The 23,179-nt window shown below is 41.5% G+C and overlaps 1 protein-coding gene across 1 annotated transcript in view; it reads left to right on the top strand.

Annotated features, from left to right (window-relative positions):
- The window catches only part of Ccdc146 (coiled-coil domain containing 146), a 107,505-nt gene that overhangs the window by 30,675 nt on the left and 53,651 nt on the right, over positions 1 to 23,179 (top strand). The window lies entirely within an intron of this gene.

Here is a 23,179-nt window from a genome sequence, read left to right as displayed (position 1 = left end):
ACTTGTCCCTCCCCGTTACCCAGCCCAGGAGCTCGGGGCAGGAAACCTGCTTCCCTTAAATTTATTGTGCACACTGACCTCTCATAAGATTTCTGACTAAAAAGGACTTTATTGCCTAAAAATTATTTCAACATTACTGACACAGATAATTCCAAATTATTTATTTGTATTGCTTAAGGCACTCTGAGATCTGTCTATTTAGACTGGTTCTCAAGTAGCTCGGGCTGGCCTTGAACGCCTCAGCATTCCTCTTAGATGCTATGATATGTGATCTTCAGGTATTCTCAACTTTAAAAAAAGGCACTGTCCCCAACTGGGTGTTCACCTCTAATGCCCCCACTTAGGAGGCTGAAGCAGGAAGATCATCAATTCAAGGAGACCCTGAGCTACACAGCAAGACTGTGTCTCAAAGCACAACAGATGACAAGGCAGACACTAAGCAACTACAAGAAAGAGGCTTGGTTCACCCCTGGAGCTTGTAACCCCCCGGGGCAGAGTGCTGTGCAAGTAGCTGTGCCAGATGCTTTCTCAGGTACTGTCTCCACTGTGACCACCTGTCCATACAGTTGAGCACAGAAGGAACTCTAGCAGTAACAAACTAGTGCTTTTATGGTACTTAGGAAACACAGCAGGAAGTCGATCTTGAGTCTGATTCCAAAGTCTATGTCCTTTCTCCTGTGACACACACGCGCGCGCGCACACACACACACACACAGAGAGAGAGAGAGAGAGAGAGAGAGAGAGAGAGAGAGAGAGAGAGAGAGAGATGGAACCTTAATGAGAACAGGCTGGTATTGATATCCCTAAGGTCAGTTGTTACTGGAACTGAAATGTTCCACAGGAGCCTTGGGCTGCCCATTAGCCAGTACTTGCCACCACAATGTCTTGTTATAAACCCTACACCAAACCAAGGCACTTGGAGGATCCAGGAGGCTCTCAAATTATTTCATCTCATTTGTTGTCATCTAGTTAAATTTGCAGAGACTTAGAAACAGTGATATAACCAATAGTGAGGAAACAAAACATATTCATGTCTTATGTTGGAGATTAATATTAGTTTCTTTTTATATTCTTAAAACAAAAAAAAAACGATAAAATATAACAAATTAACAAAAACAAGGTGTGGCTTTTGGCCTCTTATCTTCATTTCTTGTCAGTTATGGTAGATATACCCTACAGTCATCCCAAGTGCCAAGCTAGCAAATGTGATGGACCAGTGCTCTGAGGGTTAGGTTTCTGGACGGCTGTCCCCATAACTGTTTTTAACAAATCAGAATACAACCTTGGTTTTTTTTTTTTTATTGTATTCCTCTTTAAAGATGCCTTATTACATATACATTGTTGATGCAGGACTCATAGCTAAGAAACTATGTAATACCTTCCTGACAGAGGCTTAGCCGGTGATCCCTCTACTCACGGGGCACAGCAAAGGCTTTTGTGATTCCAGATGAATCAGCCCCTCAGTTCTGCTACTAGCAAAGCCCACACCCGCCCTGAAGAAGGCAGGGCATTGTCTTTCACTTGAGCTAGGAATAGCGTCTTAAGCAACTCAAGAAACGTGCCACTCTCTGTGCATGTGCCCCTAAATGACCCCATAGACTTTAGAGTTGTTACAGTGTGGGTCCGAAGTGCCCATGTACTTTATGCTTGATCATCAGGCTAACACTACTGGGGTGCTCCGGAATCTTTGAGGTAACCCTGGGTGAAATTTTCAGGTGATGGAGGCTGGCTGTCGAAGGGGATCATGGGACCCCAAGCTTTTCTTTCCTCTTTCACTTCCAGCCATGAGGCGAATAGCTTGCACCTCTCTAAGCTCCATCAGTGAAGGGACTGAAACCCCCACATGACAAGTTGATTATTTTATATGTGACACTAATACATGATTAAATTCATTTTATTGATTTATTTTTGTGTATATGAGTGTTTTGCCTGCACATATGTTTGTGCACCATGTGGGTACCTGGTGCCCTTGGATACCAGAAGAGGATGATATCAGATCCTTTGGAACTGGAGTTATGGATGAATGTGAGCCTCCATGTGGGTACTAGGAATGGAACCCAGATCCTCTGAAGAGCAGCTAGTGCTCTTAACCGTTGAGCCATCTCTCCAGCCCCACACATAAATTTGGTGTGTGGATAAACTCTCAAAGATGGAATCCATGAATAAGTGAGGACTATACATTTTTATAAAATACATGGCTTTAAATTCTTGAGAACCTCTCCACGTTTTAAGCTGGGATGATTAAATTAATTTTACATGTTTTATCACTTGCATTCCTTAGAGCTCTATTTTGTTTACATTTGGCATTTTGAATAATATATTAATATGAATTTATATAGTATATAACATATAGGTACATTGTAATGTTGTATATAATATGCAATGTGCTTGTTATATTATCTATATACCTTCAACTTTAGAATTTAGCTTAAAACATTTCAGTATTTTATTTCATTATCTAGTTATGGAAACACAAAAATATCAAACTAATTCTCTGGTAGTGAATAATTTATGCAACATACATACCTTTTAAAGACCTGTCCTTACACTCTTAGAAATTCACCTTTTTGTTTTGTTTTGTTTGAGACAGGGTTTCTCTTGTAGCCCTGGCTGTCCTAGATTTACTTTGTAGACCAGGCTGGCCACGAACTCACAGTGATCTGCCTGCTCTGCCTCCCTGAGTGCTAGAATTACAGGTGTGTGCCACCGTGCCTGGCTTAGAAATTCACTTTTAAAAGTTTCCAAAGTCTCTGAAATATACATCAGCATGTAAAGCTTTAATAACTTAAAAAGGACCCCTGGACCCAGATCTGCCCATCATGTTATTCTTGTAGGTTTCTAGGACCCTCAAACTATGGCACTAGCCAAGGACAAGACGTGCAGTAAATTTCGAACCCCTACCCAGATCTAGCCAATGGACAGGACATTCTCCACAGTTGAGTGGGGTCTGACTTTCACATGAGCTCCGGTGTCCCATATTTGACCACGTCCCCTGGATGGGGAGGCATGGTGGCACTCAGAGTCAGGATAGCAGGCTACCAAGAAGAGACTTGATACGCTATGAGCATATCCAAGGGAGGAAGTCCCCCTCAGTCACAGTCATAGGGGAGGGGAGTAAGGGGAGAATGAGAGGGAGGGAGGAATGGAAGGATACAAGAGATGGGATAAAAATTGAGATGTAACATGAATAAATTAATAAAATATATTTTAAAAATAACTTCAAAAGGTCATGTCTACCATTGCTGATGACTAAGGAAACTGAAGTAAGTATTGTTCTTTTAATAACCAGTGCCCCACCTAAGTCCTTCACTGGAAATCTTTTAAAAATGTTTCTGTTTTTGGTTTTCTCATTGTAGCACTCTGAGGTGAAGCCTTAACTTACTTGGCTTCTGCTTCGATGTTATCTGTAATCAGGACAATTTCCTGCTACCTAGGGTGGCAGAGAAAGGAAATCACCAATGAGCGTTATCAAAAGCTGTGAAACAACCCAACTCCTGTCTCCCCTTAACCTCATCACTGACCACTGCAGCCTGTGACCACTCATTCTGCTCCTGTGTTTAACATGGAACTGTTCTGGTCACGGCTGCGTGTGTGAAAAGGGTGTGCCTTTTGATGGCTGATGCAAATCAATTGCGAGGATGGCTGTGGCACACAAAAAGATAGACACAAGTTTTATTAGTCACATGTAAATTTAAAGTAAGTGTTCATCTTGTTACTGTGATCATCTCACATGATCCCAAGACGTGAGAAAGAGACGAGCATTGGGATGTCGTCAGTGACCCTTGATGAATGCCTTGTGCTGATTCCCAGGCCCTCGACAGCGCCTTGGGCAGCTCGGCTTGGCACTGTCATCTGCCATGTGAGATGGTCACATTGGAGATTTATGATGTCGTTCATGGGTGCAGCATTTTGTGATTCTAAATGTCAGCCCAATCCTTGATCGCCACAGGAAAGATGAAGGCCTGGGTGTTTTCAACTGGGCCGTTCCCTCCACTTCAACCAGGCTCTGCTGCACTAATCTTGGAGATAAGGACTTTAGAAAACAAGAGAAAGCAAGCAAAAATGGACACATAGCTGACCTCATGGTGGGGGAGGGGAGACTTAAAGTTGGGAGCAAGGACTTTCAGACCTGAGTCAGTCTTGAGTGAAAGCTATTTGGTCTTTAAGTATATCCTCCATCAGTGCTCCTGACCCCATTCACCGTGTCACAGCATTGTCCCCACTATTCAATGAATTATTTTGTTTTTAATTGTGTATGTATGTGTGTGTCTGAGTGTGGGTATGTGCTCTTGGCGACTCTACAAATACCCAGCATCTGATGTTCATTATGTGGTCCATCTTCTCTGATTTTTCCTGCCATCCCCACCCAAACACAGTAGACAAAAATACAGTGCAATGGAATGAAGTTGATCCCAAGAGCTGCAGAAATGGGATAAAGATGACAGGAAAACAGAAGCGAGAAGCACAGGGAAATGGAGAAGAAATCGAACGGGGGGAGGAGCTTTATTATGCTTTTGTTTAATGAAGATATTAAGTCCATATCAATGTGATTTTTATTTTTAGAACAAGTAGGAAGTGAACAAAATTAGGAGACACGACTGGAACCAGGGCCTTGGAGCATCAAACATAAATGTCCCCTCCGTTTTGCTGGTGGCCAGTCTTGGTAATAGCTGCTTTGGCTTATGTAGTAATGTCCATTGACAAAGTTAAATAATCTCTTAGGATATCCAAGTTCTAAATAGCTCAGCCTTACACACTGCACAGTTTTAGCCAAGAGACACAATTCCCAAATGCTGAAAGGAAAACTGCTGCGAAGCTGTTTGCTATCATAACAATACTTTCTTGAGCTTTCTGTACTTTAAAGTGCCAATAGCGTCGAAAGTTGCAAAGCTAGCATTGTCAGGTACAAGTAGAATTAAGTAACACAGGACAAGCAGCCTGTAGAGTTTATTTGGTAACTTGAACTTTTACACAGCTATTTATCAAAGCTGCCTTCTAGCACTTTAAAACCTCCAAACTGTTCACCATACCAGCATTGTCCTTCACGGTGGAGGGAGCAACACAGCTTAGGAAAGCGCCGGCCTGACCGAGGCTGCAAGTGTGCCCTGCTTTTTATACAATCACACCCAGATTGTGCCTTTACTGTTAGAAAATTAAAAGAAACTTCTACAAAAATAGGATTCCTCCCCATCTACATTAAGTATGTAATACAATTTCTTATGTCCTTCAACAGTGGAGAGTTCCAGATGCACCAGTCACATGGTCAGACATGAAGTTCATTTCAACAATGTGTACTAATCTATGTCTAAAATAGTTTCCCATTTGTCTTGCTTTAAGTTAATACATTTTATATAATACATTTCGATCATATTCTCTCCTTCCCCCTCCAACTTCTCCAAGATCCTCCCTGTCACTCTGCCCACTCAATGTCCTCTCTCAAATGAAAAGCCAAACCCAAAACCAACAACAAAACCCTAGTTAAAAAGAATACAGAAAGTACACAAAAACCATGGAATCTGTTTTGTGTTAACCAGTGGCACCTGGACAAGGAGCCTGCCCAGTGTGATAGACTCAGTGCCACTCAATCGGAGAGCACTGATGTCTCTTCCCAGCAGCATCAGTGGCAAACAGCTTCCTGGTTAGGTCTAGGACTCTGTGTCCACTCCCCCTCTCAGTGCTGGGGCTCTGTCTGGTTGGAGCTGTGCATGTCTTGTGTGTGCTGTCGCAGTCTCTGAGCTTGTCTGTCTGGAAGACACTGCTTCCTGGGAGTCATCTGCTACCTTTGGCGCTTTTATCATCTTCTACCTCCTGCTCTTCATTGATCCTTGAGCCTGGGGGCAAGGATTGATGGCATATCCCACTCAGAGCTGCGTGCCCCCAAAGTCTCTCATTCTCTTCACATCACCCTGTGTGAGTCTCTGTGCTAACTACACCACCTATGAGAGCAGGGGCCCAGCAGTACAGCATCAGGAGTCATTTTATTGCTATGTTTATTTAGCAGAGCAATAGTAGAGTTTTCCCTGTGGTCCATGACCTGTATAGTCTTAGGGTTTTGGCCACCTTAGTATTGCCAGCTATGGGCTCTATCTCATGGAGTAAATCTTGAATCAAATCAAAAATGAACTCTTTCCACCCCATGGGATTCCCAGGTAGAGTGTGGTAATAAGTGCCTTTGCCGGCTGAGCCATTTGGTTGGCCTCTTGTACATTCTACAGAAAAGCAGAAAACGCAAAACGCCAGCAAGTATGAGGCCCTGGTTCAATTCTCAGTACTACAAAAAGAGGTAGGAGGAAAAAAAGGATATAGAGGGAGAGGAGATGGGGAGAAAGGCACGTGAGAACCAAAATCGTACTGCTTTCTTTGTTCTGGCAAAATGTACACAATAGAAAATGTAACCATTTTTAATGACTGTAAGTTTATAAGACTTGAGCCCCATCAAGTCCGTTCACACTGTTGTTCGTCCACTGCACCGTTCATCTCCAGGATGCCTCCTCCTCCTCCTCCTCCTTCTCCTCATCCCAACTGAAATCTAGATGATTTCCTATCCGGCGCTCTACCTAAGCATCAAATAACCCTGACTCCTTCACAATTGGAATCGTGCAGTACTTATCTTTTTGTGCCTGGCTCACTTCATTTAACGCAATGTCTTCACATTTTATCCATGTTATTGGTTGGCATCAGAGTTTTGTTGTCTTCTGAAGGGTGAATTATGCTACCTTGTGGATCTCAATATTTTTTCTGTTCAGATTTTTAAAATTAACTTTTGTTGACATATAATATTTGCATAAACAAGTGGTTGTTGAAGAGAGGAAACAAGGTAGGAGAGGGGCACAGAGAGACATAAGGGTGGAGATCAGGCCTGGGGAGAGCAGGGCAGGAGGACAGAAGCCTGCAGAGAGAAAAAAACTGTGGGTGGGGCCATCTCTGTGACCAGCTGGAAATCTAATTCAAAATAAACCTCTGGGAGGATATGAGGGGGCTCTAACTCCTAGTAGCAGGGGCCATGGAGATTGGAGAGGCCAGCCTCTAACCAGACAAGACTCTCAGTAGAGGGAGAACACCAACCCACCCACAAAAACTTTGATCCAAAACTTACCCTGCATACAAGACATGCAGGGATAAAGATAGAACAAATAAACCAGAGATTGAAGTGATGTCCAACCAATGACTGGTCCAACCCAAGACCCACCCCGTGGGAGAGAGCCAACCCCTAACACTATTAATGATACTCTGCTATGCTTGCAGACAGGAGCCTAGCAGAGTTGTCCTCTGAGAGGCTCCACCCAGCAGCACTTTGAAACAGATGCTGAGACTCACAGCCAAGCATCCATGGGGAGTCTAGTGGGAAAGTGGAGAGAAGGATAAAAGGACCTAGAGGTGACAAGAGCTCCACAAGAAGACCAGCAGAGCCAACTAACCAGTGCCCAGAGGGGCTTGCGGATATGAAGCACCAACCGAGGACCATGCATGCCCTGGACCTAGGTCTTCTACATAGATGTAGCCAATGGGCAGCTCAGGCTTCATGTGGGTCCAGTAGTAAGGAGAGCAGGGGCTGTCTCTGTTGGTATACTGATGTCATTTCCTTGAGGTATAAACCTGGGTAACCTTTGGATATTGTCTTAGGTGTTGTCCTGTCCCCCACCCCCACCCCCACATTGTAATAAAATATTCTAACAAGCTGGCCGTGGTAGAGCATGCCTGTAATCCCAGCACTCTGGGAAGCAGAGGCAGGTGGAGCTCTGAGTTTAAGGACATCCTGGTCTACATAAATGGAGTCCAGGACACCCAAGGCTACAAAGAGAAACCCTGTCTCAAAAAACAAACAAACAAATTCAACAAAAATAGCTTAAAAGGGACATGGCATATTTATTCTAGCTCATAGTTCAAGGCTACACAGTCCATCCTGGCTGGAAGTCAAGGCACTAGGAGCTTGAAGCATTCACAGGAAGCCGAGTGCTGAATGCACACTGCCGCTTGCTCAGCCCCAGCCGCCCCCTCCTCTTCTACACTGTAGGTTGCCAGCCTTAGAACAGTGACACTCACAGTGGGTGGGCCTTCCCACCTCATTTAACACAGCAATGGCGACTCCCCACCGGCTTGCTGTGTGGGGGTCCATTTTCCAGGTGATTCTAGATGTCAAGTTGACCATTAATAGTAACCTTCACAGAATAGCCCAGTTGGACCAAATGGTAGCCTGACTTTTTTTTTTTTTTTTTTCGTTTTTTTTTTTTTTCTTTAATTTGGCGGTACCTCTGTGCCTTCAGCCACAGCTGCCACACTCATTTACATTTCCCCTAAGAACATCTAATAGTTAATCTTCTCAGTATCCTCGACAACATTTGCTGTGTTTGGAGTTTTGCTAACAGTCATTCTAAGTGACATGGGATGGCTATAGTTTGCTACTGAGCACATTTTCATATACTCATTTTGTGAGAAGTATATATTCAAATTACTGGCTCATTTTTATTGGATCATATACTTTAGCTGTTCCTTTAGTTTCATATATATTCTTGCTATTTGCCATTTATCAGCAAATATTGGTAAACATTTTCTGCCATTCTGTATGCTGTCTCTTCACTGTGCTGACAGTTTCCTTTGTAAGGCAGAACTATTTTTAACTTGATGTAACTGGACTTCAATTCTTTCTTTTGTTTCCTGCTTTATTTGAGAAGGGTACCTATCCAGAAAATCATTATAGCAGCATCTAACAGTGTTCCCTGTGGTTTCTTCTAGTAGTTTCTGGGTTTACATTAGGTCTTTGATCTGTTCTGGATGGGCTTTTATATAGCGGTTCCAAGATTTTGTACAGAATACTTGATAGTACGTTTTTTTCTTCTGTGTGGGCCTCTTCTTTATCCATTCAGTGATTTACAGTGCTTGGGATTATTTCCTCTAAAAAAAAAATACTATTGTGAATAAAGCTACTCAGACCCATAGTGTACACTTGGCTGTTCAAAGTTTGATTTCTTGTATGTAGTACATACTCAGAAGTAGAATTTCTAAATCACCTAATGATCTCATGTTTTATTTTTTTTAAGCATACCATACTGTTTCCACCATTGCATCATCGGTATTTGTGCGTGGCTGGGTGTGGCTGGGTGTGGCTGGGTAGGCATGCACACGTATGTGGAGGCCGGAAGCTGGCACCAAATGTTCTCCTCTATTGGTCTCACATTGTTTTTGGAGACAGTTTCTCACCGAACCAATCGCTGAACTGCTTGGCCGCCGAGCTCCTGAGACTCACCTGTCTCCAGCTACAGAACTAGGCTGCAGATGGGTGTCATCTCCCCAGGATTTTATGTGAGTGCTGGGGATCTTACCGCAACCCCCAGTGCTTTCTTGGAAGGCATTTCCTCAGCTGAGCCATCTCCCCAGCCCCACAGCTGTATCATTTTATATTCCAGTGGACAAGGCGTCCAACCTCTTCACATTGTTGCTATCATCACGTTTCTCTGTATGTGTTCCCCTTGGTGGTTCCCACAGTGCTATTTCATTGTGCTTTGGTTTTGCATTTTCCAAATGATGAGTGATGCAGAACTTTTTCATGTTTATTGGATATATATATATATTTGTGATATATAGAGATATCTTATTCCTCTGTCCATGTGCAATTAGGTTGCTTGTTTCTTTTATTGTTGAATGTTAGCCTAGCTTTTATTTTATAGTATTTTGATGAATATTTATAAATACAAATGACACATAAATATGTTTTTATATATTCACATGAATATATAGTTGTAGGTATAATTTTAAATGGATTTTCATTTATATTATGTAGTTTCATAAAAATTAGAATATCTTTTGATAGTTTTCACCATTTGAAATCATGAAGTATGATACATACGCTAAAATCCCCAAAGTATAAAAATATGATTCAGATCAGTCCCCAAGAAGCTACTTCTCAAGCAGAACTTGATGGCCAGCTCCCAAAATGCCCTCACGTCTCCTCAAGCATCATGACCCTGACTTTTCAAAGGTGAACTTAATTCATATTGGCTGCCTCAGAAATTCTTTTATATTTACCATTGGTCTCCTTCCAGCTCCCAAATTCCCCTTCTACATTTACATCATATATATATATGCATATATATGTTAGATATAAATATTTAAATTTAGAATATGCATATGAGAGAATATGTATTTGTCTTTCTGAGTCTTTTATTTCATTTGGCGTTGTTCCTGCAAATGAAGTAATTTCATTATTCTATTCAATTAAATAAAACTCTGCTGTGTATATGCACCACATTTCTTTAACCATTCATCTAATGACAGACACCTAGGCTGGTTCCATATGTTGGTTACTGTGTCTAGCCATGCAATAGTAAACACAGATATGCCTGGACCCCTGAAGCTCTCTGACTCAGGTTCCTCCAGGTGTTCCTCTCCCTTCCTCCTCACCAGTATTTGTTGTCACATTGAGCTGGCTTCCCAGTCCCCAGTACTGTGAGGTCTTCTTTGTGGGAAGTATTCTTGACAAAGATTCTGTTCCTCTCTGTGTCTCCAGCAATTGTTTCCTTTGCTGTGAAGAAGCTTTTTAATCTCAGGCAATACATTTGCTAACCTTGCAATCATTTCCTGAGCTATGGGAGTTCTCTTCAGGACCCGCCCCCCTCCTTTCTCCTCTTCCTCCTCCCCCTCCCTTCCCAGTTTCCAGGTTTCATGTCTTACACTATACATGGTGAGAGATGGGGATCTAGTTTTATTCTGCTATGTGGGGATAGCCAATTTTTGACACCATATGTTGAAAAGGCTGGTGTGTGTGTGTGTGTGTGTGTGTGCACGTGTGTGTGCGCGCGCGTGTGTGCACACACACACGCACGCATTGCTGGGGACTGGATTTAGAGTCTCAAGAATGTTAAGCCAAGTACCTTTTCTACAGTGGATTTTTAAAACATTTTTCTGCCCTTGATTTTATGGTCATACTATGTTATTTATAGTTTTACCAGCTACACCTAAGCACCATCCCATTGTTTAACTTGTTGCTGTTCAGTGTGTGTTTGGGTGCTTCTTCTTGTTGTTATTGTTGTTGTCGTGGTGGTGGTGGTGGTGGTGGTGTTTTAGACCAGGCCGTACTGTATACCCCATCTGTCCTGGAAGTTGCTATATAGATCAGCTGACTTCAAACTGAAAGAGATCTGCCTCCCTCAGTCTCCTGAATGCTGAGATTAAAATCATGTACCAACATACCCAGGCTGTTTTAAAGTTGATGTAATAGAGTCACATAAAAATATTATTGTACATTTGGATTATTTCATTCTATTTGTGAAGACCATGAATATTTCGGCATGTGTTTTTCTATTGTTTGTTCATTCCACTAATTATCCATTATATCCCCAATGAACATAAAAGGTGTTTCCTACTTTCATGTGTTGTGCATAATGCTATGTGAGCGTCCTTGTACATGTATGCATGAAATTCAATGAGTGTCTGTCAAGGACTAGAACTGCTTCGCTACAGGATTTCATGTTCCTTCTCCTTTAAGGGCATTTCTCCCAATGTATTTCCAATAGTTTTCTCACTGATACACATCCTTGACACTTATTAGGTCAGTTACCCATAGCTACATAGTCACTTTCAGTAGGTGTGTAGTGAAAAGTAGTACTGTACTCACTACTACCTTAGTATATTTTAAAGGCCAATGCTATGTTACTTCCTGTTTTATATATGTAACATGTATGTACATACATATATGTTTATACATAGTACACAGACATATATTTTACTATGCAACTGTGGATTATTTTCTTAAAATAAAATGACGGCAGTGAAAAGTAAACAAGTGTATACACCTCTTAAAACAGTTTTGATAGATTGTCACGTCACCTATCTATTTAAAAAGTAAAGTACACAAATCCTCCCTGAGGTGTGCTCATTTTCTCACTTTTTCACTAGAACTGAGTACTAGGGGCGTGGGCTCTGCCTCAGTGGGTAGTGTGCTCGCCTAGGGTGTGGGCTCTGCCTCAGTGGGTAGTGTGTTCGCCTAGGGGCTTGGGCTCTGCCTCAGTGGGTAGTGTGCTCGCCAAGCATGGGTGAGACCCTGGCTGGATTCAGTCCCCAGCACATAGAGATACATAGATAGACCTCAGCATTGTCATTATTGTAAAATTCTTTCAATATATGACAACATGACTGTTTCTTTCATTTTCCTTGATGTAGCTAGATCATCATTTGATTTTATTTACGTAACTTACATAATTTTAATTTCTTAAAAAATTATGTGCGTGTTTGCCTGCATGCATGTATAGTACCACATGCATGCTTGGTGTGTGAGGAAGCCAGAGAGTGTCAGATCCCTTGGAACTGGAGTGACAGCTTGTTGTGAGCTACCATGTGGGTGCCGGGAACTGAACATGGGTCCTCTGGAAGAGCAGCCAGCACTCATCCACTGAGCCATCTCCCCATCTCTCTTCCGCTATTGTGATGTTTTTTAAGAAAATATTTTGGATTTTTAAAATAACTGTTTAAATCTATCTATATTAACCCCTTGTGTTTCTAGCTTTTGAACATTGTTTAGCACCTGATTTTTAACGACAAGGCTGGTATGCAGAGATCCGTAGATATTTTGTTTCATGCCCCTTAATCTTCTCACTATGTCCTTTCTCATACAATTAGCCATCTATATTTCTGTCTGAATTTCTTAATTTAAAAATTTAAAAACTGGCATAAAATTATGTGTGTCGTGTACACGATATTGCTTTGAGTTGTGGAGTGCTGTGCTCCAGCTAGCCAGCACGGATTATAGACATATTTCCAGGCCGATTCTCAGAAATTTTCAGCTGTGGTCACCTTAGTGCATAGTGTATATCTTAAGCTTGCCCCTCCTGCCGACCTGCAGCGTTGTTCTGTTAGCCACATCTCCGCACTTCCCACCTGGCAATTCCTGCAGCTCTGGTTCTTTGTGTGTCCGTGACATCAGCCATCTTGGCATCCACATATAAATGAAATCAGGAAGTATCATTTGTCACTGTTCTATGTGTCCTGGCTCACTCCACTTATATAATGTCTTATTTGTTATTGCAAAGGATAGGACAGCCATTTTGTTGAGGGCTGAGTAGCATTTGGGTACTTATCACTCATCTTCTTTCTGCACGCGTCTGCAGCTCGGACACATGGATTGACTTCTTGTCTTGGCCGCTGTGGGTAGCTTTCTCTTCGGCATGCCATCTCACTCCGTTGGTATATGTGCCCAGCAAATCCATTTGCTGGGTCCTTCCTCTTATGTTTACAATTGTATTTATGATTTTATTATATTAGCTTAGAATATTCTAGACTTGACATTGTGTGGGGATCACACCTAACTTTACTCCTTGTCAGATAGTTAATGAGAAGTTCAGTACAGTGTGTTGATGAATTAAATTGTTTTTCTGCTTTAGCTTCAAAAACCACATTTTGGTTTTTGTTGAATTACACATAAGCGAGATATAGCCATGGCCTACTGATTTTTTTATTGATAATGTTCTCTTCACCATATAGATAAATAAATATCACATACTTCTAACATATCTTAAATCTAAAAGAAGTTTACATGGGCCACTTCTTAAATTTTTTCAACAATTCATTATTTGAACTGCTTATAAATTTTATGTTTTGAAAAATCTCAGTGACTAATTTGATCATTTTCTTCTTCTTGATATGTTTTATTTTCCTCAAATATTTGTCCAGATCTTTACGTTTTCTCATATATCTTTGTGTATTTGTCAGAAATTCTCATGTTTCTTGTTCTGTTGACTTTTAGATTTTATTATCTTACATGCTGCTGTTATGAAAGATCTTTCAATTTTTCAGTTGCTATTTTTAGTAACTAGAAAGCTCCCTTCTAGGGCCTGGAGAGATGTCTCAGAGGTTAAGAATATTGGTAGCTCTCCCAAAGGACCAGGGTTCAATTCCCACACCCATGTGGCAGCTCACAACTATCTGTAACTCCAGTTCCAGGGGATCTGAAACCCTCTCACAGACATACATGCAGGCAAAATGCCAATGCACATAAAATAAGAAAAAATAAATCTTAAGAAAAAGAAAGCTGTCTTGTGCACATGAATTTCATAATGGTTATCAAACTACAGGAGTAATATTTATCTGTGTTTTTCATGGAAGGGCCTTGTCTAGGTACAGCTAATGGTCCTTTCTCTTCCCTACATCATTTTTTGTTTGTTTGTTTAAGTACTTTGTAAACATTTCCTGAATTCCATATGTCCAGTGAGCATGCTCCGACCAGATGGGCCCTCTCATATTCTGGAATTAATGGGAATCTTCTTAGATTTCCTTAATTTCGAAGGTGCTAGTTTTGTACCTGAAATTAGCATGTGAAATACACAATTCTCAGTTGTTAGCATCTAAACCTCCACAGCAACACAGCAACACAACCAGCTCACTCAGCGTCTTCAATCTCGTAGACGTGTCTTTTTCCACATCAAACCCCTATTTTACAATTGCCCCTTGCTTCTTTTAGTGGGGAGTGCTATTTGTAGACAGGAATCTATAGATCAGAGACATTTGTTGCTGCTGGATAGACTTTGTCTTTATGCTTTTCAGTAGAAAGAGCTGGAAAAGAGAAATATTTTAAGATAAAAACATGTTACTATCAATTCTAAGTCAATAACAGCACATTTACATGACCTATTCCTTCTTACAGATATGTCTTTTTTTTATACATCAAAACCCTATTTTATGGTTATCCTGCTACAACTACTCATTTGTCCCCCTACAAGGAACTATAATTGTTTCAGAGTAACTCTACAAACAAGGTGACTATAGAAAACAGATGTAGATCTTTTTTCTTAGGGAACAAGCTAGTCATGATTTCTTCTAGAATTGTAATGCTCTCTGCACCAACTCAAAACAGTTGTTTCACTGATTGCTTTTAAATCTTATAGTTAGACTGTCATATTATTCTACATTATATCTACGAAACAGAAGGTGCTGTTGGAATTTAAGCTTCTACCTATAGCTCATCCATCCTATTCCCTCCATTTCCATCATAACTTTATTTTAAGGTTTTCCTGTCCTTTATATGTATAAATGTCCTTTCTTATTCATAAGGTAGCTTCTGAATTTAGTAGTTTTCTTATAATGATAATTTTTATTTATACAATCTTTTATTAACTTTATCTCTGAACTTTATAATTACACTAAAATGGAATTACCTAATGTTTCGTCTTCTATCTTCCCTTTATTCCTGGAGTTCATCAGACGGCATCTCCTTCTGCAGACACTCTGTATCATTTGCTGGTCTTCAGCCCTGGCCACTCGGCCACCACTGGCCTCTAGGTTTTGTACTGTCTCCACGCCACCACAAGGCTATTCATTTCTGAGTTTCTGTTTCCCACAGAATGGAATTGTGGTTAAGTCCCTGGAAAGCTTCTCACCGGATTTGTGACCCGACTCAGGTTTTTCCAACCACCACTTGGGTATTCTTTTCTTTCTATAAATTTTGGTTTATGATGTCAATTTCATAGTGATGTTTTAAGTATTGAATGAAATGTGTGGATAGCCTATAACATAATGGTGCCATGTAGCAATATTTCAGTAAATAAAATGTTGACCACCTTAAACAAGATGTAAGAGATGATTATTAATTCATAATTTTATATGGGTATTTATTTGGTAAATGTTTATTAAATCTAACTTATTATTTATTTAATTGGTGGATATTTATTGAATATTATTTCCTAAGTACTTATGTGTACTCTTGTTTATAGTGATTCAACAAGAATTGGCGTCCACGTGGGCTAGGCCTTAGGGAGACAGTGGTAGAAATGACAAACATGGTCCCAACCTTAATAAGATTTTCAATCTTCTGTCTTAGCAAAAGCCATTTCTAAGTGTGCAAGCTTGCTCTGGAAAGTCCCCTTCAGAGTCCCTGGTTTGCAAGCAGCAGCTTGACGTGCCTGAAAATGATTATCTCATTTCACTACATTACTGGACGCTCAGTTCCTATTTTACTTAAACCTCTACTAAAATGAAAACTGCTAGGGTAAGTTGTTCAGTGCTCCTCCGCACTTCCCTTACAAGCTACAGTCCAGCTTTAAGTTCCATGAGCCAAGGTACCCAATGGAGCATTAGCTGCAAGAATAACATTCACGGGGGAAAGTTCTTCTGTCATCCAATGTTTCCTGTTTTCCATCCCCAACAACATTTAGCTAACACATCTGTTCCCAATGTCTTTACAAGCCTTTTAAGCTTGTTTTTTTTTTTCATTGTTCCATGCTGTATGTTTTATTCCACTGAAACTAAACAGGAAAATCCACATTGAATATATCTAAAATATAATTAATTTTATAACATTTTAATTCATCAACAGAGCAGCAGGTTTAGGTTTATGCACTCTTTCCATAAAATGATAGAAAAGCAACAAGAAGATCTCTGAAAGTATAAAGTGTTCCACCTGAGGCCTGGGGAGATGATGGTAACGTAGCCTGGTCCTCAGATAGGCGTGGTGATAAGCAAGAGGGACGAGGAGCAGCTCCCCAAAGCTTGCATGCCAGTTTTAGAAACTGAGCCATGTTTTTTTTCAGTCAGTTGAGTGGTATTTTAAAGGTAGATGAGTGGGTGGGTGGATGGTCCCAATATCAAATATCTACATGGGCTATAAAAACAAGACAAGTGATGGAAACGACCTAAGACTTAGTATGCGGCACATAGGTTGAACAAAAGGGGAGGTTGTCCTTCTAAACGGGCAGCCGGATCTCATGCCCACAAAAGTCAAGCTCTTAAATAGCACTTGTTTGTTTGATATTGGAATATGAGCCCGATGTCATCAACTATAATAAAATTTTCACTTATAGCTGAAAACTCAGGTTTTGATGGCAAAATCTAGAAATTTTTTTAAATGTTGACAATTGTCTCAATTTTTCAAAAGCGCCATGCACATTGAAAATATATGCAGTGGCTGAGGAAATGGCTTAGTCAGTAAAGTCGTCGTAGCACAGCATGAGGACCTGAGTTCAGATCCTAAGCACCTACATAAAAAGTGGGATGTGTGTAGAGCATATCCGTAAGCCCAGAACTTGAGGGGGGAGACGAGAAGAGCCCAGGGACAAACAGGCTAGCTAATGGAGCTGAACTGATGAGCTCCACGTTCACGTTCAGTGAGAGACTCTGTCCCCAAAAGAATAAGGTGGAGAGCAATTGAGGAAGACACAGACGTCATCCTCTGATGTACACACACGCACACACACACACACACACACACACACACACACACACACACACACACACATTCCAGTGTATCTACGCTGTTGGCTGCTGGTCTTTGGCAATCTACGGCACAAATCATACCATTATGTCATGGATTTAGGTCTACCTTACATGTTTTGAAAGCCATAGATGCTGTTTTACTTTGTGTTTCAGATATGGGGATCTTTAAACTGTTACAACCAGTTCATAATAACTGGAAATATGTCACTTCCTTGAAGCGAGCCTATTTATGTTTGCCAGAAAACACATCAATTCTTTTGTAATAATCAACTTACTGAAGTAGAAACAGATGTCTTTAAAGAAGTGTTTGCTAGAGTCTTATTTAAATTTTATTTATTCATTTTATTACTTTGTTTATCAAGGTTGGTATTAAATAAAAGCTATGGTTTTCTCATGGTGCTATGGTGTGGTTTTCTCTGCTTTTTCAAAAGCTAAGACAAGCTATAGAACTAGGTCTCTATCATAGAAACTAAATTTCCTGGAAAACTATGTTAATTTTTAAATATCCACCCTTTTTTGGGAACATTCCTTAGTACCCTGCTATGTAATTGCCAAGGATTATATCTATCTTTGGTCACAAGTTAACTGATGTGTTTAGAGAAATTTATAAGGTGGCTAACTCATTCATACTAGTATAGTGTAAAAGTTTTAACTTATTAAATGTAATACTTTATAATGTCCACTGAGTTAGTAAAGATTTATTTTTATTCTCCACCCTCACTCCAAAAGTGTTTGGTAGGATACAAACATTCAGCTACTGCATTTGTGACTCCCTGTTTTGGTCCACTGTTCTACTGAAGTTGTTTAAGTAACTTACAGTCATATGTCCTGGAGAAAGATCATGTTGGGTTGAGGACTTTCCCTGGGGGTCAAGCTGCCAGGACAAACTATTTGGTAAGTTTTTATTCAAAGGCTTTTCCATCCTGAACGATGTATATACATTCTACAATCAATTAATCCATAATCAATACCAAATTGATAGCCTTTTTTACATTATACACACACACACACACATACACACACACACACACACACACACACACACACACACACACATGTATGCACATAGGCACACACACTCGCATACTTTCCAGATTGCTCTTGGTGCTTCTTTGACTATCTAGCTTAGGCCCATTCAGTGATGTCTTCATGGTCATTTTGACCCAGTTCACCTGTGTATGTGGAAAGAGAAAGGCACACATTGTGACTTCCTTCAGTGCTACGCTTGACTCCTCAAGCCATCCCACCACTCCTGAGCATTCCAACAGACTGCAGACATGTGCTGAGCATGCACTGTGGGTCTGAGATGGCTCAAGGTTCTTGCCACAAGAACCCTGCCTTCAGAGTTTCCCCTCTGACCAAATGGATTCAGCATGATGGGATAGGAGCTCTCGTGGAGAATGTGTGTGATGTGCAGGCCTTATCCCTTACACAGTTTCAGAACTGTAGAGTCAGGCAGTTCTAAAACTCAGCATAATGGCAAGTAAGCAAAAGTTCCGACTACAATCTGATCTAAAGGTAGAACTCATGAAAAGCCTCATGCTGGGGTTGTGAGTTCAGGCCCCTGCTTATGTGGCAAATAATACAGTGAACAAAACTGAACAGCTTCTATACAGTAGCGTAAGTTAACAAAAGCTGAAATTAAGAAGAAACTTCTGTTCATAACAGATTTCAAAATGAGCAAGATACCTGAAAATAAATTTAATTAATGGTTGTCCAAATGATGCCAGGATGTAAAACTCCTTACCAGTGAATTCACAAGAATGGACCTCATGCATCCCCATACTCCATCCCCGAGTTCCATTTTGTGGTATTAAAGCAGAAGTTGAAGCTGCAACTTTGAGGTTTTTGTTCTTTTCATCGAGCATGCCTGTGATCAGTAGAGAAAGGCGCCATTGTCCACCCCAATCTGCCTGCTGGGAGGGAAGTGGGGAGTACTCCAAGTTGCCTTCCAGGCCAAACTTACTGTTACGGGTGCACTCCGGCAAAAGCATCTTTCAAATAAATGGGGGGCGGGGGCAACAGAAGATCTAGACTTCCTTTGTTGTGTGGAGCATCTCTGCCCTCCACCTGAGCCTATCCAGCCTAGACCTGGGATGCACCAACTGCCAGGCAGCTGGCAGAAGATGTACTCTCAGCACACAAAAGGGGTTCTAAAAGCCAGGCACCTGGGCTCCCACAGCATAAAAAGCAACCACTTCCGGAGATACAGTCAGTTTTTATCCATGTTTACAGGACAGCCCCTGTGCATAGTCTATGCAGTGGCCTTCATCTGAGAACAGTAAAGCGAGCCGGCATGCACATCTTCACATATTTGTGTTCTTTGTTTGCTTAACGCTCTCATCAACCAAGACAGCACCGGCCCTCTTGCAAGGTTTCGCTGCCCACTCGAGGCCTTTGCAGGTGCGGGGGAGTGAAAGCCTTGGTGTGTGCAGGACTCAAAGCTGACAGGTCAGAGTCACGGAACCAGAATTCCTCCTGGGGCTCCTGTTATACCCCTCCCCCACCCTGCTCTTCTGTGATTTTGTTTTACTCTCTGTTTTCCCGGCTTCTCTCTACTTGGATTATTATGTTCTGACCCGATGTGACTGTTTCTCATGATGTGGGACCTCGTGAGTTCTTTGCTGATAGTCATTGGCTCAAGCTATGAAATTTGTCAGGATGCATCTGGATTGTCTGTCTCACTTCCTGCCTCTCAGTGCCACTGTCCCTGCTGCCATCCCTCCCTCACAAGGATCCTGGGAGGGGGCGTGGGTCTTTTAAACAGCTTCTGTACACTAGCATAAGTGAAATTAAGAAGAAAATTCACAATAGATTCAGAAAGTAATAAAATACCTGGAAATAAGTGTAATAAAAATAAATGGCTTTTCCAGTCCAATTCAAATGGGATTGTTAGAATCCCAAATAATTACTATTTCATCAGGACAACTGTGAATGTTTAAAGGATGTGGCACGTACTGGCATGCATATGCGTTTAATTTATTTTGCTGTGTATTCATCTTTAAATGATTCTCATTTAATTGTGAGGCCACGCATATAGCGAGGCACCTGAATTTTTCGATGTCCATCGCATTTGATACCTTAGAGCCTGGGAGGTCCTGTTTGTCTCTTCTGTTCTCCCCCTCACATTCCTGTGGCAGGCCACCAAAGGCGAAAGCAGACAGCTGGGTGAACACAGTCCAGGCTCCTCTTCTCCTTGAACCTTGCCAGCCACAGCGGGAGGAGAGAAGCCTGGGTAAGCAGGCCAGTTTTGTCCTTTGAGTTGCTGCTTTCCTGGTCCCATTTCAGGTCAAACTACTCATCTCTATTTGTCCCCCTTCCATTTGCCTTCTGTGGCAGAGGAGCTGGAATAGAAGGAAGTGGGTGAACCCAAGGTCACCCAAGTATATTGCTGTTTTTAAGGAAACTTAAGTCAACAGCAGTCTAATCAAAATTAATGAGAACTTGCAAGATGCCAAACTGTGCTAGAAGTCAAGGAGGTGATCAGTGAGGGCCCTCCCATCACCGAGGAGTCCCCAGTCTGAAACATGTTTGGAAAGGTGTCAATACCAGCGGCTAATGTGTATAGTAACCAGTGTGCCTGAACATGTAGAAATAATGGTGAGAAAGAGGTAATTTTGCCTGCAAGTTTTACCCGAAAGGAGCCACAAATGATGACCACTGAGGCTGATTTATTTACTTTTTTTATCTATTGTTTTCCTGAGACATGGTCTTATGTAGATGAGGCTGGCCTTGAACTCCTGATCTTTCTGTCTCTACCTTCCAAGTACTAGGATTACAGGCATGTGCCTGGCTTGACTCCCAGGATATCTTAAGAGTAGAAAGGGGAGACAAAATCACAGATGAGAGAATCCAACAGTTTGGGAACTGTACTGATTTTCTATTGCTACCATAAGAAGAGATCACAAACTTAGTGGCTTAAACACAACTGTGCCATCTTATAACTCTGACAGTCATAAGTCCAACTTGGGTCACAGTTGGCCAAAATCAGGTTGTTTCTCAGGCCATGTTCTTTAAGGGAGAGCATTTGGCTCATGACCAACCCTCCTCCATGTTCAAAGCCTGCAACAATGGGTAAAGCCTGCATACCTTCCAAGCTGTTCACCCTCTCTCCATTCCATCCTTCTAACCTACCCAGGGAAGCGTCTCTGCCTCTGCAGACTCTGATGAGTAGATCAGGCTTGCTTGGATAACCCACAGTACTCCCTCTCCCTCAAGGACTACATTCTTACTCTAACTGCAGAATTCTCCTTTCCCTAGAAAGTAACAAATACACATGTTCCAGGAGTTAAGACATGGGCGTCCTGATGGGATCATTAATCTACTTAATACAGAAACCATTTTATGGCTCTGAATGGCCAAGAGAGGTTTAAAGGGGAGACAGTTGTTGGATAATGAAGGAGCTGCACGTTATAACATTATATAATGGGATGTAGCTGAGTCCTGAGCCAATTAAATCAGGATGAGAAGTGTGTCATCTGGGAGCTCGTAGGACAAACTCAAGGCACATAAGACCTAAAGCCAGGAAAGTTGGTTACTCCCAGCATCTCAATGATAAGTGATGAAGATTTATATGTGGCATTTTGTAGATTGTCTAGAATTACCCAGAAAAAAATATAATTCAACAGGATTTATAGAAAAAATGCCCATAATATCAGGTATCATGGTTCTCTAGAGTGTGAAGGCCAAATCCTGAGGAACACCAACTTTTTAAAAAATTTTTTTATTAATTTATTCTTATTACATCTCAATGGTTATCCCATCCCTTGTATCCTCCCATTCCTCCCTCCCTCCCATTTTCCCCCTACTCCCCTCCCCTATGACTGTGACTGAGGGGGACTTCTTCCCCCTGTATATGCTCATAGGGTATCAAGTCTCTTCTTGGTAGCCTGCTATCCTTCCTCTGAGTGCCACCAGGCCTCCCCATTCAGGGGACATGATCAAATATAAGGCACCAGAGTACGGGAACACCAACCTTTAAAGTGAAAGCCACCGAAGGAAACAAGAGTAACACAGCCTCTATGCCCAAGGCTTAGGGACCATCCAGGAAGAGGTGGCAGAAAGACTGCAAGAATCAGAGTATTGAGAGGACTGCAGTGAGACAGTGTCTTCAGGGCATGACAGGAATGTCGCACTCACAAGACTGTACAAGACCACACCAGTCAACATTCCAGCACAGCCTGGGGCAAGGCTCATGAGGCACCACTTCTAACTGAGGAGCTACAGTCAGTCAATGGCTGCCAAGGAAGGGAGCGTCATTTTCATTAAGGTCAAACTCCCTAATCAATTGACTACGCTCAGGTGGTCAGCCCTCCCACACCTACATATGAGCAATGCTAATTGAACCCAGTAGGTTATATATGAAGAAGATAAGAATGTGAAAAAGGGGTGTGGGGAGACATAGGAGAGGTTAAAGGGGCAGATATGATCAAAATGCATTGTGCTCATATACAAAATTCTCAAAATGAAATAAAAATGAAATTCTACCCTCCTTACCCCCAAAAGTGCCAGTAATGCAAAAAAGGAAGAAAATGTTACCTATCACAAGAAAAACTATCCAATGGGAGAGAGACAGAAGTAGAACTGGTAGACAGGGATACTAGAGTGACTATTATAAATATGTCGATAATTGGGGAAAAGGCAGGAGGAGGCAAGTATAGCAAGGGAAGCAGCAGTTTTCAAAAGTCCCAAATCAAACTTGTAAAGACAAAACTCCAGTCTCTGAACGAAGAAGTCACTGGACAGAATTAGCAAATAAAAACACCGAAAAAGAGCTGAATAAGCAGAAAATAATAATGAGTGCTGTCCCAATCCAGCCACCGACAAACAGAGATGAAGTGAAAGGTCTTTCAACAACCAGAAGAATGAGAAGTCCCGGTCAGTGCCACGCTGACAGGAGGTGTGCCCAGTGTGTAGACGGTGAGAGGGTAGAGAGAGGGTGCAGAAGAGATGGAAACAGAAGAAAAGAAGGTTCCTCACGAAG

The sequence above is a fragment of the Acomys russatus genome, chromosome 10 (genome assembly GCF_903995435.1).
Source record: "Acomys russatus chromosome 10, mAcoRus1.1, whole genome shotgun sequence".
Classification (NCBI taxonomy): Eukaryota; Metazoa; Chordata; class Mammalia; order Rodentia; family Muridae; genus Acomys; species Acomys russatus.
This window is presented reverse-complemented; position numbering and strand designations above follow the sequence as displayed.